This window comes from Oncorhynchus keta, chromosome 2 (genome assembly GCF_023373465.1).
Source record: "Oncorhynchus keta strain PuntledgeMale-10-30-2019 chromosome 2, Oket_V2, whole genome shotgun sequence".
Taxonomy (NCBI): domain Eukaryota; kingdom Metazoa; phylum Chordata; class Actinopteri; order Salmoniformes; family Salmonidae; genus Oncorhynchus; species Oncorhynchus keta.
The window spans coordinates 15,689,816-15,703,671 of NC_068422.1; the positions used below are offsets into that span (position 1 = coordinate 15,689,816).

Here is a 13,856-nt window from a genome sequence, read left to right on the forward strand (position 1 = left end):
TCGTCTCCCCTCCTCTCCCCCGTCTCCCTGCCTGCTCAGCCCCCTTCTCCCCTCCTTCTCTCCCCTGTCTTCCTGCCTGCTTAGCCCCCGTCTCCCCTCCTCCTCTCCCATGTCTCCCTGCCTTCTCAGGCTTATTCAAAGTGGACTCATCTGGCCAGGCTCATTGTGAAAACCTAGGTTGCACCCCAGCAACACAGGAAAAACAATCAAATTTACTAAACTTTAATCCCTTATGAGCTCATCTCTCCTCCGAGTCTGAGTCTCCCCTGCCTACACACACACACACACACACACACACACACACACACACACACACACACACACACACACACACACACACACACACACACACACACACACACACACACACACACACACACACACACACACACACACACACTGCCAGCTCTCAAATCAGAGAGAGGGATAAGGATAAAGGCCCTGAGATTTCCTCGAAAACAACAGGACTGAAACACACAGATAGATACTGGTCGATAGTTGTTACTGAATGAAATAGATGAAGGTGAAGCCATTTATTTTTCATTATATTACCAATGCTGCTGTCCTGTCTGTTTTTGAGCAGTACATCAGAAATTGTAATAGTCTGAAATAGGCTGTACGAGTCTGAAATGGTCTGAAATTATCTGAAATTGTCTGTAATGGTCTGCAATTCAGAAATAATAGTCTGCACATCTGAAATAGTCTCTAGTTGTCTCTAAATCATCTGAAATTGTCTGTAATGACAGCGGAACAGTCCGGAAGCTGAATCATCGTTGCTCAGATAGGTCATAGTACCTTCATCTCCTTTAACAGTATACTCTGATAATCACCCACAACTGCTATTCCCTACATAGTGCACTTCTTTCTAACAGAGCCCTATGGGTCCTGGTCAAAATGAGTGCACTATACAGTGCATTCAGAAAGTATTCAGACCCCTTCACTTTTTCCACATTTTGTTATTGTTACAGCCTTATTCTAAAATGAATTAAATAAAAACAAATCCTCATCAATCAACACACAATACCCCATAATGACAAAGTGAAAACAGATTTTTTGAAATGTTTGCAAATGTATTAATAATAGTAAAACAGATACCTTATTTACATAAATATTCAGTCTTTCGTATGAGACTCGAAATTGAGCTCAGGTGCATCCTGTTTCCATTGATCATCCTTGAGATGTTTCTACAACTTGATTGGAGTCCACCTGTGGTAAATGCAATTGATTGGACATGGTTTGGAAAGGCACACACCTGTCTATATAAGGTCCACAGTTGCCAGTGCATATCAGAGTAAAGACTAAGCAGTGAGGTTGAATGAATTGTCTGTAGAGCTCTGAGACAGATTTGTGTTGAGGCGCAGAACTGGGGAAGGGTACCCAAAAACTTACGCAGCATTGAAGGACCCCAAGAACACAGTGGCCTCCATCATTCTTAAATGGAAGAATTTTGGAACCACCAAAACTCTTCCTAGAGCTGGCCTCCTGGCCAAACTGAGCAATCAAGGAGGAAGGGACTTGGTCAAAGAGCTGTCCAAGAACCCCATGGTCACTCTGACAGAGCACCTCTGTGAAGATGGGAGAACCTTCCAGAACTATCTCTGCAGCACTCCACAAATCAGGACTTTATGGGTGAGTGGCCAGACGGAGGCCACTCCTCAGTAAAAGGCACATGACAGCCCACTTGGAGTTTTCCAAAAGGCACCTAAAGGATTTTCAGACCATGAGAAACAAGATTCTCTGGTCTGATGAAACCAAAATTGAACCCTTTGGCCTGAATGCCAAGGTTCACGTCTGGAGGAAACCAGGCACCGGTCATCATCAGGCCAATACCATCCCTACGGTGAAGCATGGTGGTGGCAGCATCATGCTGTAGGGATGTTTTTCAGTGGCATGGACTGGGAGACTAGTAAGGATCAAGGGAAAGATGAACGTAGTAAAGTACAGAGAGATCCTTGATGAAAATCTGCTCGAGAGCGAAGGTTCACCTTCCAACAGGACAACTACCCTGCAGTAAGCACACAGTCAAGACATCGCAGGAGTGGCTTCAGGGCAAGTCTCTGAAAATCCTTGAGTGCCCCAACCAGAACCCTATCGAACATCTCTGGAGAGACCTGAAAATAGCTGTGCAGCGACGCTCCCCGTCCATCCTGACAGAGCTTGAGAATATCTGCAGAGAAGAATGGGAGAAACTCCCCAAATACAGGTGTGCCAAGCCTGTAACGTCATACCCAAGAAGACTCAAGGCTGTAATCGTTGACAAAGGTGCTTCAACAAAGTACTGAGTAAAAGGTCTCAGTACTTATGTAAATGTGATATTGCCGTATTTTTTAAAATACATTTGCAAACATTTTTAAAAACCTGCTTTTGCTTTGTCATTATGGGGTATTGTGTGTAGTTTGATGAGGGGGGGATTACTTTCTAGAATAAGGCTGTATCGTAACAAAATGTGGAGAAGTGAAGGGGTCTGAATACTTTACGAATGCACTGTAAAGGGAATAGGGTGCCATTTGGGATGCATCGCTCATCTGAGGAAATAAATCATAGGACTACTCATTTCGCTCTATATATTTTTGGTGAGGGTGAGTTCATGTACAAATAAAATGAAAATGTCAGTACGTACATAGAGAAGTATCTTTTGAAATGGTGCAACTCAAGACTCTGATCTTATTAAACGTGAATTGTTTAAAAAAAAGTGATTTCATGTTGGAATGAGCATGAATAAGATAAATCAAAATCTTATCGCACTGGAAACAGTGTGATGACTTCTATAGCAGTAGCCTGGTCCTAGATCTGTTTGTGCTGGCTTGCCAACTCCTGTGGTCATTTTAATGCCAAACCATGAATACTGTCTTGAATACAGTCTGTGATGACTAGTGCTTGAATTTGAATAATACATGTAAATAATGCTGGTAGTCAATTTAACTGTACATGTTGGTCAATTAACTTTTATTGTTTCAAGAAATGATGAAAGAGATTGGTGTGTTGTTTCACTATCAAATCATGGCATGGCATTGTTCAATGACAAACCTGTATTTGTTTAAAATCTATCAAATGATGGGTTTATTTCAGAGAGACAAATAATTATGTTTTTTTAGCAAAATGCTGTATCTGCCTCACTCTCAGAGATTTAAATACTTCTGCTAGGTATTACACAGTCAAAAGTAACAAATAGCCACACTTTTAACAAAGACATTTACAAATAATACATTTGTGACATAAATATAAAAATAAATATAATAAATATGAAATAGTCAATACAGTAATATGAGATATGTATGTAAAACTTTAACATTTGAGTCATTTAGCAGATGCTCTTATCCAGAGCAACTTAGTTAGTGCATTCATCTTAAGATAGCTAGGTGGGACAACCACATATCACTTTCAAATATACAGGATACGAACATTCCATTCCAGCTAAACAATGGATATATAGCATTTAGCTAAAAAAAAGAAGCATTTTCATACACGTCTAAAATCGATGAATGAAATCATCTGAGAAGAGTAGTATTAACACACACATGAAGGTGCCCATAAGCAATCATGCCATGTGAAAACAAACAAATGTGAAAAATTGGTGGAAATAGCATTTTGGAAATAAAGTGTTCACATGTACTTTACTGTTGTTCATATATTTTATAGGGAATATTCTTTAAGAGGTTCCAGTACTTAAGCAGTAAAACATTCTAAATGCCAGCAGCAGCCCAACCCAAGCATAGGGATGACTAATACTTAAAGGGCAATTTCACCACTTTTCAACCTCATTTTCATGATCTACAGCACAACACCAAATCAAATCAAACTTTAGTTGTCACAATGTTCCAAATACAAAGTGTAGACTTAACCGTAAAATGCTTACTCACAAGCCCTTAACCAACTGTGCAGTTCAAGAAGAGTTGAGAATTTTTTTACCAAGTAGAATAAAATAAAAAATAATAATAAAAAAGTAACACAATAAGAATAAGAATAATGAGGTTATATACAGGGGGGTACCGGTACAGAGTCAGTGTCTAGGGGTACAGGCTAGTTGAGGTAATCTGTACATGTAGGTGGGGGCAAAGTGACTATGCATAGGTAACAAACAAACAGGGAGTAGCAGCAGTGTACAAAAGGGGGGAGGGGGGGTCAATGTACATTGTCCGGTGGCAATTGGATTAATTGTTCAGCAGTCTAATGGCTTGGGGGTAGAAGCTTTTGAGGAGCCTCTTGGTCCTAGACTTAGCGCTCCGGTACCACTTGCCGTGCGGTAGCAGAGAGAACAGTCTATGACTTGGGTGACTGGATGGAGTCTTTGACAACTTTATGGGCTTTCCTCTGATACCGCCTAGTATATACTGTAGGTCCTGGATGGCAGGAAGCTTGGACTGTACTGGGCCGTTTGCATTATTCTCTATAGCACCAGTGTTTATATATGTGAAAACAGCACATTTCTATGTTTTATAGAAAAAAGTATCAAGTTAAAAAAGTTCCACCTTATTGACATCATCAGAATGTAAAACATTTAAATAACACTGATTTTCAAACACTATGAGATTTGCATTTATGTGGAGAGCAAGAACATACCCTCCTTCTGGCTAGAAACTCGATGCAGGTTTTGAAAATCACCGTTTTTCTTACTTTTAATCCTACCCTGTAATGTCACAGACAAGCATTTTTTTACCTTTTTATCCACAGATCATAGAAATGCACCATTTTCACATATGTAGACACTGGTATGGAGCTGAAGATAATGAATATGAGGAAAAGTGACGGAGCTGCCCTTTAAGTTGTCAAACCATAAGAGGTTGCTATACAGTACAAACAGATGTGGGGAGCAGCTCAGCTCTCAGGTGAAGGGAGTTAGTTAAGGAGTGGACTTCCTGTTATTGAATAGACTCTAAATAGCCTATACTTGTAGGCCGTCCTGTACTAAATGTCTGCGTATCAAAGGGCACCCTATTCCCTACATAGTGCACTGCTTTTGACCAGAGCCCTATGGGTGATGGGGTGGCATTTGGGACCCAGCCTCTACCTATTCTCTCTGTATTGTATGACTGATTGTGAGCCTATGTATATCTCTTCCTGACTTGGCCTTGTGGTTTGTAGTTACTCCAGACCTTAGAATGGAAGGAGTGAGGAGACGACGAGGATGATGATGGCTGACAATAGATGCCATGTTATAAACAGCCACATCTGCTCCTTGCATTAACTGGTACCCTGTTGATGTGTTATGTGACAGCACCATAGCAAAACAAAACCTGTGTTAAATAGGTGGAAATAGATGGAAATAGATGCGGCATTCACAAGGAAGGAAACATAATGAATGTAGACACGAACGGGTCAGTCACAATGAAGAGAACGCAGGGATCACAGACACAAACTGATGTGCAGGTGGAGCGGCTGACTGTTTACCTATTTTAGCCCTATAACCAACCTTTGTTGGTGCAGCCTTCACCCTGTAGTCATTCTACACCCTGTAGATACCCTTCACCCTGTAGTCATCCTACACCCTGTAGATACCCTTCACCCTGTAGTCATCCTACACCCTGTAGATACCCTTCACCCTGTAGTCATCCTACACCCTGTAGATACCCTTCACCCTGTAGTCATCCTACACCCTGTAGATACCCTTCACCCTGTAGTCATCCTACACCCTGTAGATACCCTTCACCCTGTAGTCATCCTACATCCTGTCGATACCCTTCACCCTCTAGATACCCTTCACCCTCTAGATACCCTACTCCCTGTAGATACCCTACACCCTGTAGACACAGTCTTTTGTCTGTATTCCTCTCTCTACAATGCCCATACCATAACCCCACCATGAGGCATTCTGTTCACAACGCTGACATCAGCAAACCACTCATCCACACGGCGCCTAACATGCTGTCTGCCATCTGTCCGGTACAGTTGAAACCGGGATTAATCCTTGAAGAGCACACTTTTCCAGCGTGCGAGTGGCCATCAAAGGTGAGTATTTGCCCACTGAAGTTGGTTACGACGCCAATCTGCAGTCAGGTCAAGACCCTGGTGAGGACTACGAGCACTCAGATGAGCTTCCCTGAGATGGTTTCTGACAGTTTGTGCAGAAATTCTTCGGCTGTGCAAACACACCATTTCGTCAGCTGCCCGGGTTGCTGGTCTCAGACGATCCCGCAGGTGAAGAAGCCGGATGTGGCGGTCCTGGGCTGGCGTGGTTACACCATGTCTGCAGTTGTGAGGCCAGTTGGACGTATTGCCAAATTCTCTAAAACTATGTTGTTTGGCGACTTATGGTAGAGAAATTAACATAAAATGATCTGACAACAGCTCTGGTGGACATTCCTGCAGTCAACATGTAGATATTGCACACTCCCTCAAAACTTGAGACATTTGTGGCATTGTGTTGTGTGATTGAACTGCACATTTTAGAGTGGGCTTCTTGATATACCATGCCTGTCAGGTGGATGGATTATCTTGGCAAAAGAGAAATGCTCACTAACAGGGATGTAAACACATTTGTGCAAAAAAAGTGAGATAAATAAGTATGGAACATTTCAGATATCTTTTATTTCAGCCCCTTAAACATGGGACCAACACTTTTACATGTTGCATTTATATGTTAGTTCAGTATAAATACTCCATACTGTGTTTTCTCTCTCCTCATAGCCTATTCTCTACAGTAAAACCGTTTCTCCGCAGATGTTGCCTTGTGTCGTTACTAAGATACCCGGGTTAACAACAGTAAGTATGCATGGTAATCTGCTGAGCAGGGGAGCTACGCTAGCACGCTCACACACAGCTCAATGCACAATGGTAGACAAATAAGCCCTTTCATATTTACCCACCCCCCTGGATAGTCTGGGATGGACGGAAACGAAGGACATACAGACCCTCGCTATGTCCCAAATGGCACCTTATTTCCTTCATGTCCCTATGTACCCTGGTCAAAAGAAGTGCACTATATAGGGAATAGGGTGCCATTTGGGACGTGATCTCTAACATGGATGGGAAAGAGGGGGGACACAGGACGCCCTGTTTTGGTGTATTTTTATTTAGAATAGGGAGTTATATTTTAAGGCACATATTACGACACAATGTCTTAGTGGCTTGAACTGATCCCGTTGTAGATGGAGGATCCCTATTCCCCAACATTGGACCTCCCTGCTTTTGGGTTTTCTAGCTGTATGGGATTCTATTTTATATTCTATTCTATGTTATATGCGCTTCTGTAATATATATTCCCCATCTATTCCCATTGTACACAAATGCATACTGCAGTTTGTTCTAATACATTTCACATTTTGGTCATTTAGCAGACGCTCTTATCCAGAGAGACTTAACTGCCTACTAGGAAAGTGGATTATTTTGTTTTCACAAATAGACCTTTAAAATTCCATACATCACACACGCACCTCACACGTCACACACACCTAATCACATGCACACACGCACACTCAGCAATTCAGTGCCTCAGGCAGACTGTGGTAATGGAGAATTTTTTAATCATAGTTTGTGTGTCCATCCTGTTACCTGACAACTTATAGTATATTTACATTCTTCACTGATCCATTTCATTACTGTTAGCTTTACAGCTTTATCTATCATGCTCATAGCTTGTAAATGTACTCTCTTTTTGCAGTTTCCATCCACCCTTTTAAACTGTTAACACACGCACACATAGACACACGCGTACACACACACGCGCACCCTCTACTCCTCAGTGATAGTGTAGTGACAGACAGGAGGGCCCAAATTAAATGATTCCCTTACCCATAATGCCTAGCTGCTCTACCAGTAGTTCATTAATGTGCTGAGTTCCGATAGTGGAACAACACAGAGGGCCATCGCTCCGACAATCCCTCATCTCTATGAGACGCTACAATTGATCACCAATTCAATTGCTAACTAGAGAAAATTTAATTGGGAGCCTTAACATTGTTTGTTAACCACTGTGGCGATGGAATTAGACGGATTACCAGGTCGTGTACTGCGAGCATGCGCTGACCAACTGGCAGGTGTCTTCACTGCCATTTTCAACCTCTCCCTGTCCGAGTCTGTAATACCAACATGTTTTAAGCATACCACCATAGTCCCTGTGCCCAAGAAGACTACGGTAACCTGCCTAAATGACTACTACTGTAGCCATCAAGTGCTTTGAAAGGCTGGTCATGGCTCACATCAACACTATTATCCCAGAAACCCTAGTCCCACTCAATCTGCATACCGCCCCAACAGATCCGCGAATGATGCAATATCTATTGCACTCCACACTGCCCTTTCCCACCTGGACAAAAGGAACACCTATGTGAGAATGCTATTAATTGACCACAGCTCACTGTTCAAAACCATAGTGCCCTCAAAGCTCACCAATAAGCCAAGGACCCTGGGACTAAACACCTCCCTCTGCAACTGGAACCTGGACTTCCTGACGGGCCGCTCCCAGGTGGTGAGGGTAGGCAACAACACATCCGCCACCCTGATCCTCAACACAGGGGCCCCTCAGGGGTGCGTGCTCAGGTTTCTTGGTGTCCACATCACCAACAAACTAACATGGTCCAAGCACACCAAGACAGTCGTGAAGAGGGCACGACAAAACCTATTCCCCCCCAGGAGACTAAAAAGGTTTGGCATGGGTCCTCAGATCCTCAAAAGGTTCTACAGCTGCACCATCGAGAGCATCCTGATGGGTTGCATCACTCCCTGGTATGGCAACTGCTCAGCCTCCGACCGCAAGGCTCTCTGGAGGGTAGTGCATACGGCCCAGTACATCACTGGGGCCAAGCTTCCTGCCTTCCAGGACCTCTATACCAGGCGGTGTCAGAGGAAAGCCCTGAAAATTGTCAAAGACTCCAGCCACGTAATTCATAGACTGTCCTCTCTGCTACCACACGGCAAGCGGTACCGGAGCGCCAAGTCTACGTCCAAGAGGCTTCTAAAGTCTAGGTAACTCTACTGGAACTGTAGGTAGATTCTGGTCTGGGTGCTCTGCCTCTCATCTAACTCTACTGGAACTGTAGGTAGATTCTGGTCTGGGTGCTCTGCCTCTCATCTAACTCTACTGGAACTGTAGGTAGATTCTGGTCTGGGTGCTCTGCCTCTCATCTAACTCTACTGGAACTGTAGGTAGATTCTGGTCTGGGTGCTCTGCCTCTCATCTAACTCTACTGGAACTGTAGGTAGATTCTGGTCTGGGTGCTCTGCCTCTCATCTAACTCTACTGGAACTGTAGGTAGATTCTGGTCTGGGTGCTCTGCCTCTCATCTAACTCTACTGGAACTGTAGGTAGATTCTGGTCTGGGTGCTCTGCCTCTCATCTAACTCTACTGGAACTGTAGGTAGATTCTGGTCTGGGTGCTCTGCCTCTCATCTAACTCTACTGGAACTGTAGGTAGATTCTGGTCTGGGTGCTCTGCCCTCATCTAACTCTACTGGAACTGTAGGTAGATTCTGGTCTGGTGCTCTGCCTCTCATCTAACTCTACTGGAACTGTAGGTAGATTCTGGTCTGGGTGCTCTGCCTCTCATCTAACTCTACTGGAACTGTAGGTAGATTCTGGTCTGGGTGCTCTGCCTCTCATCTAACTCTACTGGAACTGTAGGTAGATTCTGGTCTGGGTGCTCTGCCTCTCATCTAAACTGGAACTGTAGGTAGATTCTGGTCTGGGTGCTCTGCCTCTCATCTAACTCTACTGGAACTGTAGGTAGATTCTGGTCTGGGTGCTCTGCCTCTCATCTAACTCTACTGGAACTGTAGGTAGATTCTGGTCTGGGTGCTCTGCCTCTCATCTAACTCTACTGGAACTGTAGGTAGATTCTGGTCTGGGTGCTCTGCCTCTCATCTAACTCTACTGGAACTGTAGGTAGATTCTGGTCTGGGTGCTCTGCCTCTCATCTAACTCTACTGGAACTGTAGGTAGATTCTGGTCTGGGTGCTCTGCCTCTCATCTAACTCTACTGGAACTGTAGGTAGATTCTGGTCTGGGTGCTCTGCCTCTCATCTAACTCTACTGGAACTGTAGGTAGATTCTGGTCTGGGTGCTCTGCCTCTCATCTAACTCTACTGGAACTGTAGGTAGATTCTGGTCTGGGTGCTCTGCCTCTCATCTAACTCTACTGGAACTGTAGGTAGATTCTGGTCTGGGTGCTCTGCCTCTCATCTAACTCTACTGGAACTGTAGGTAGATTCTGGTCTGGGTGCTCTGCCTCTCATCTAACTCTACTGGAACTGTAGGTAGATTCTGGTCTGGGTGCTCTGCCTCTCATCTAACTCTACTGGAACTGTAGTTATCTAGATGATCTCTCTCTCTCTATTTACTCACTCACTCACTCACTGTGTGTGCGTGCGTGTGTAGCGACTGTAGTGATATGAACTGCAGCGGCCACGTTTGTGTGTGTGTGCGTGTGTGCGTGTGTGTTGGTGTGCGCGTGTGTGCATGTGTGTGCGTGTGTGTGCGTGTAAGCAGCATGACTCAGGTCTTACCAGATTCTTCCTGTTGCCTCAGTCATCAGTCTGAGGCCTTGCTTCACTCCACTCTTACTAGTCCAACTCACAATTCGATCAACACACAGTCCAACACAGAGCTAATTAGACAGTGGAGAAACACACACACACATTCACACACAGTAAATGAAACCAAGAGATTTGGTGTGAATCATCTGTGAAGTGAGGAAAAAAATAAGTTATTTTTCTCACACTCCCAGGAGCAAATGTTGTTCAAGAGGTCTTGTAATGTTTTGTATTGAGTTCCAACAAATATTGACTCATCATTCTTTAATTAGGTCTTCTCATATTCTGAACTCCCACAAATACAGATCCATGACATTGACCGTACTGCAGCATGCAGCAGAAACTAACACGTTCCCACACCCACGTACGCACGTGTGCTCTCTCTCTCTCTCTCTCTCTCTCTCTCTCTCTCTCTCTCTCTCTCTCTCTCTCTCTCTCTCTCTCTCTCTCTCTCACACGCACGCACGCACGCACGCACGCACGCACACACGCACACACACACACTTGCATAACTAAACTTTTGGGGACACACCATTCAGTCCCATTCAAAATCCTCTTTTTCCTAAACCTAACCCTAATGTGTATCCTAACCTTAACCCGAAACCCAACCCTAAAACTCACCCAAGCTCCTAACCCTAAACCTAATTCTAACACTAGTTCTAATCTTAACCCTGAACCACCTAGAAATAGCATTTGACCTTGTGGGGACTGACAAAATGTCCCAACAAGTATAGTTAAACACGTTCATACTCTCACACACACACAGACAACCATACACACACAACTTGCTGTACATATCTCTCTGACCCCTGCTTACTACAGGACTTGAGATCTGACGCTGGGAGATTAAATGTCTTGTTTAATTACACCTGATTAGACCATGGAGGAACTCAAATCCCTCTTGATATAGCATCCCAAATGGCACCCGATTCCCTTTATAGTGCACTACTTTTGACCAGGACCCACATGACTCTGGTCAAAAGTAGTGCACTATATAGGGAATATGGTGCCATTTGGGACGTAGCCCTTATCAAGGAATGCGCTCCACTCTCAAAGTCAACACGTTGTACTTAAAAGGATACCAGCGACCCACAACCAAGCTTAATGGACAGAGACAAGGCTCCAGTTAGAAGTCAGCACCTGTGTGTGTGTGTGTGTGTGTGTGTGTGTGTGTGTGTGTGTGTGTGTGTGTGTGTGTGTGTGTGTGTGTGTGTGTGTGTGTGTGTGTGTGTGTGTGTGTGTGTGTGTGTGTGTGTGTGTGTGTGTGTCGTGTTGTGTCGTGTTGTGTTGTGTTGTGTGTTTGTATGCTGACAGTGCAGACAGGCACTGCGTTGGTAGTGTACTGGGGTGAGGGGCGGAGGAGAGGAAGAGGTTCACCTGTCGGAAGAGAAGAGACCCCCACTGATAATAAACACCTGAAGATACGTTGGTTCTGTCCTCTAAACTGCACCATCCTTCTAATCACCAACACCAATATCCTCTGAGCCGTGCAGTATTGACTTACTATGGAATCCATAGGTGGTGGTTTGATAGGAGTTGGTCTGTGGAGACCATAGTGGGTGTATTGGTTTGTTAGGAGGTGTTCTCTGGAGACCATAGTGGGTGTATTGGTTTGTTAGGAGGTGTTCTCTGGAGACCATAGTGGGTGTATTGGTTTGTTAGGAGGTGTTCTCTGGAGACCATAGTGGGTGTATTGGTTTGTTAGGAGGTGATCAGTGGAGACCACAGTGGGTGTATTGGTTTGTTAGGAGGTGTTCTCTGGAGACCATAGTGGGCGGCTTGGTTTGTTAGGAGGTGATCTGTGGAGACCACAGTGGGTGTATTGGTTTGTTAGGAGGTGATCAGTGGAGACCACAGTGGGTGTATTGGTTTGTTAGGAGGTGATCAGTGGAGACCACAGTGGGTGTATTGGTTTGTTAGGAGGTGATCAGTGGAGACCACAGTGGGTGTATTGGTTTGTTAGGAGGTGATCTGTGGAGACCACAGTGGGTGTATTGGTTTGTTAGGAGGTGATCTGTGGAGACCACAGTGGGTGTATTGGTTTGTTTGGAGGTGATCTGTGGAGACCACAGTGGGTGTATTGGTTTGTTTGGAGGTGATCTGTGGAGACCACAGTGGGTGTATTGGTTTGTTAGGAGGTGATCTGTGGAGACCACAGTGGGTGTATTGGTTTGTTAGGAGGTGATCTGTGGAGACCACAGTGGGTGTATTGGTTTGTTTGGAGGTGATCTGTGGAGACCACAGTGGGTGTATTGGTTTGTTAGGAGGTGATCTGTGGAGACCACAGTGGGTGTATTGGTTTGTTTGGAGGTGATCTGTGGAGACCACAGTGGGTGTATTGGTTTGTTTGGAGGTGATCTGTGGAGACCACAGTGGGTGTATTGGTTTGTTAGGAGGTGATCTGTGGAGACCACAGTGGGTGTATTGGTTTGTTAGGAGGTGATCTGTGGAGACCACAGTGGGTGTATTGGTTTGTTTGGAGGTGATCTGTGGAGACCACAGTGGGTGTATTGGTTTGTTAGGAGGTGATCTGTGGAGACCACAGTGGGTGTATTGGTTTGTGAGGTGATCTGTGGAGACCATTGGTTTGTTAGGAGGTGATCTGTGGAGACCACAGTGGGTGTATTGGTTTGTTTGGAGGTGATCTGTGGAGACCACAGTGGGTGTATTGGTTTGTTAGGAGGTGTTCTCTGGTGCTGTAGTGGGTGTATTGGTTTGTTAGGAGGTGATCTGTGGAGACCAAGTGGGTGTATTGGGGGAACATTGTACCACAGTGGGTGTATTGGTTTGTTATTTCTAGTTCGTATACATTGAAAGTTGTATTAGTTGTTACAGTGTATGTGATCTGACAAGCCAAGACCCAATTTTTTGGGCGGGCCCTCAAGTGTTCAGTTCACATGGCCAGGATAGACTGCTGGCCTATTTCACCTGCTGTGATTGGTTCGTTACGCTGCTCATGTCTGTGGGCTATTGGCTATTCTATTCTATATGTCCTGAGGGACATGTGTTGTTATCAGAACACCACTCGTTGTTGTTAAGCCTCTTTTCTCAGCACGTGAATAAAGTTTGGTACACTGAGGGTTCAAAAGTTGTCCAAGGTTAATTTAGTGAATGCTGATGCTCTTAGTACCCCGGCTCAACCACGCTTTAAATACTTCTCTCTTCTCTTCAGGGTTTTTATAAACCTCTTCTGACGAACATGAGTTAATGACAAACTGCAGTTAAAAACTCTGAGATTCATATCGATTGTTCTGTACTCAGTAGCAACAACACAAATGAGGGCTGCGTCCCAAATCACACCCTAATCCCACTATGTAGGGAATAGTACCATTTGTACCATTTGAGATGCAGTCAATTTTTTGCGTGTGCTGTGAACTTGAATTAGCCCCACT

General features: G+C 44.4%; 2 long non-coding RNA genes across 3 annotated transcripts; both read left to right on the top strand.

The window, feature by feature from the left end:
- Positions 1-5,834: 5,834 nt before the first annotated feature.
- On the top strand, positions 5,835-11,368 carry LOC127910074 (uncharacterized). Its single transcript, XR_008073877.1, has 3 exons — positions 5,835-9,346; positions 9,451-9,556; positions 9,606-11,368. It is a non-coding gene; the product is annotated as an uncharacterized LOC127910074 (long non-coding RNA).
- Positions 11,369-12,395: 1,027 nt separating this feature from the next.
- LOC127910069 (uncharacterized) lies at positions 12,396-13,147 on the top strand. 2 transcript variants are annotated; one of them, XR_008073852.1, is made up of 3 exons: positions 12,396-12,473; positions 12,517-12,989; positions 13,062-13,147. It is a non-coding gene; the product is annotated as an uncharacterized LOC127910069 (long non-coding RNA). The 2 variants fall into 2 exon arrangements; XR_008073856.1 differs by lacking the exon at positions 13,062-13,147 and having other exon boundaries at positions 12,517-12,774; positions 12,861-13,009.
- Positions 13,148-13,856: the final 709 nt, after the last annotated feature.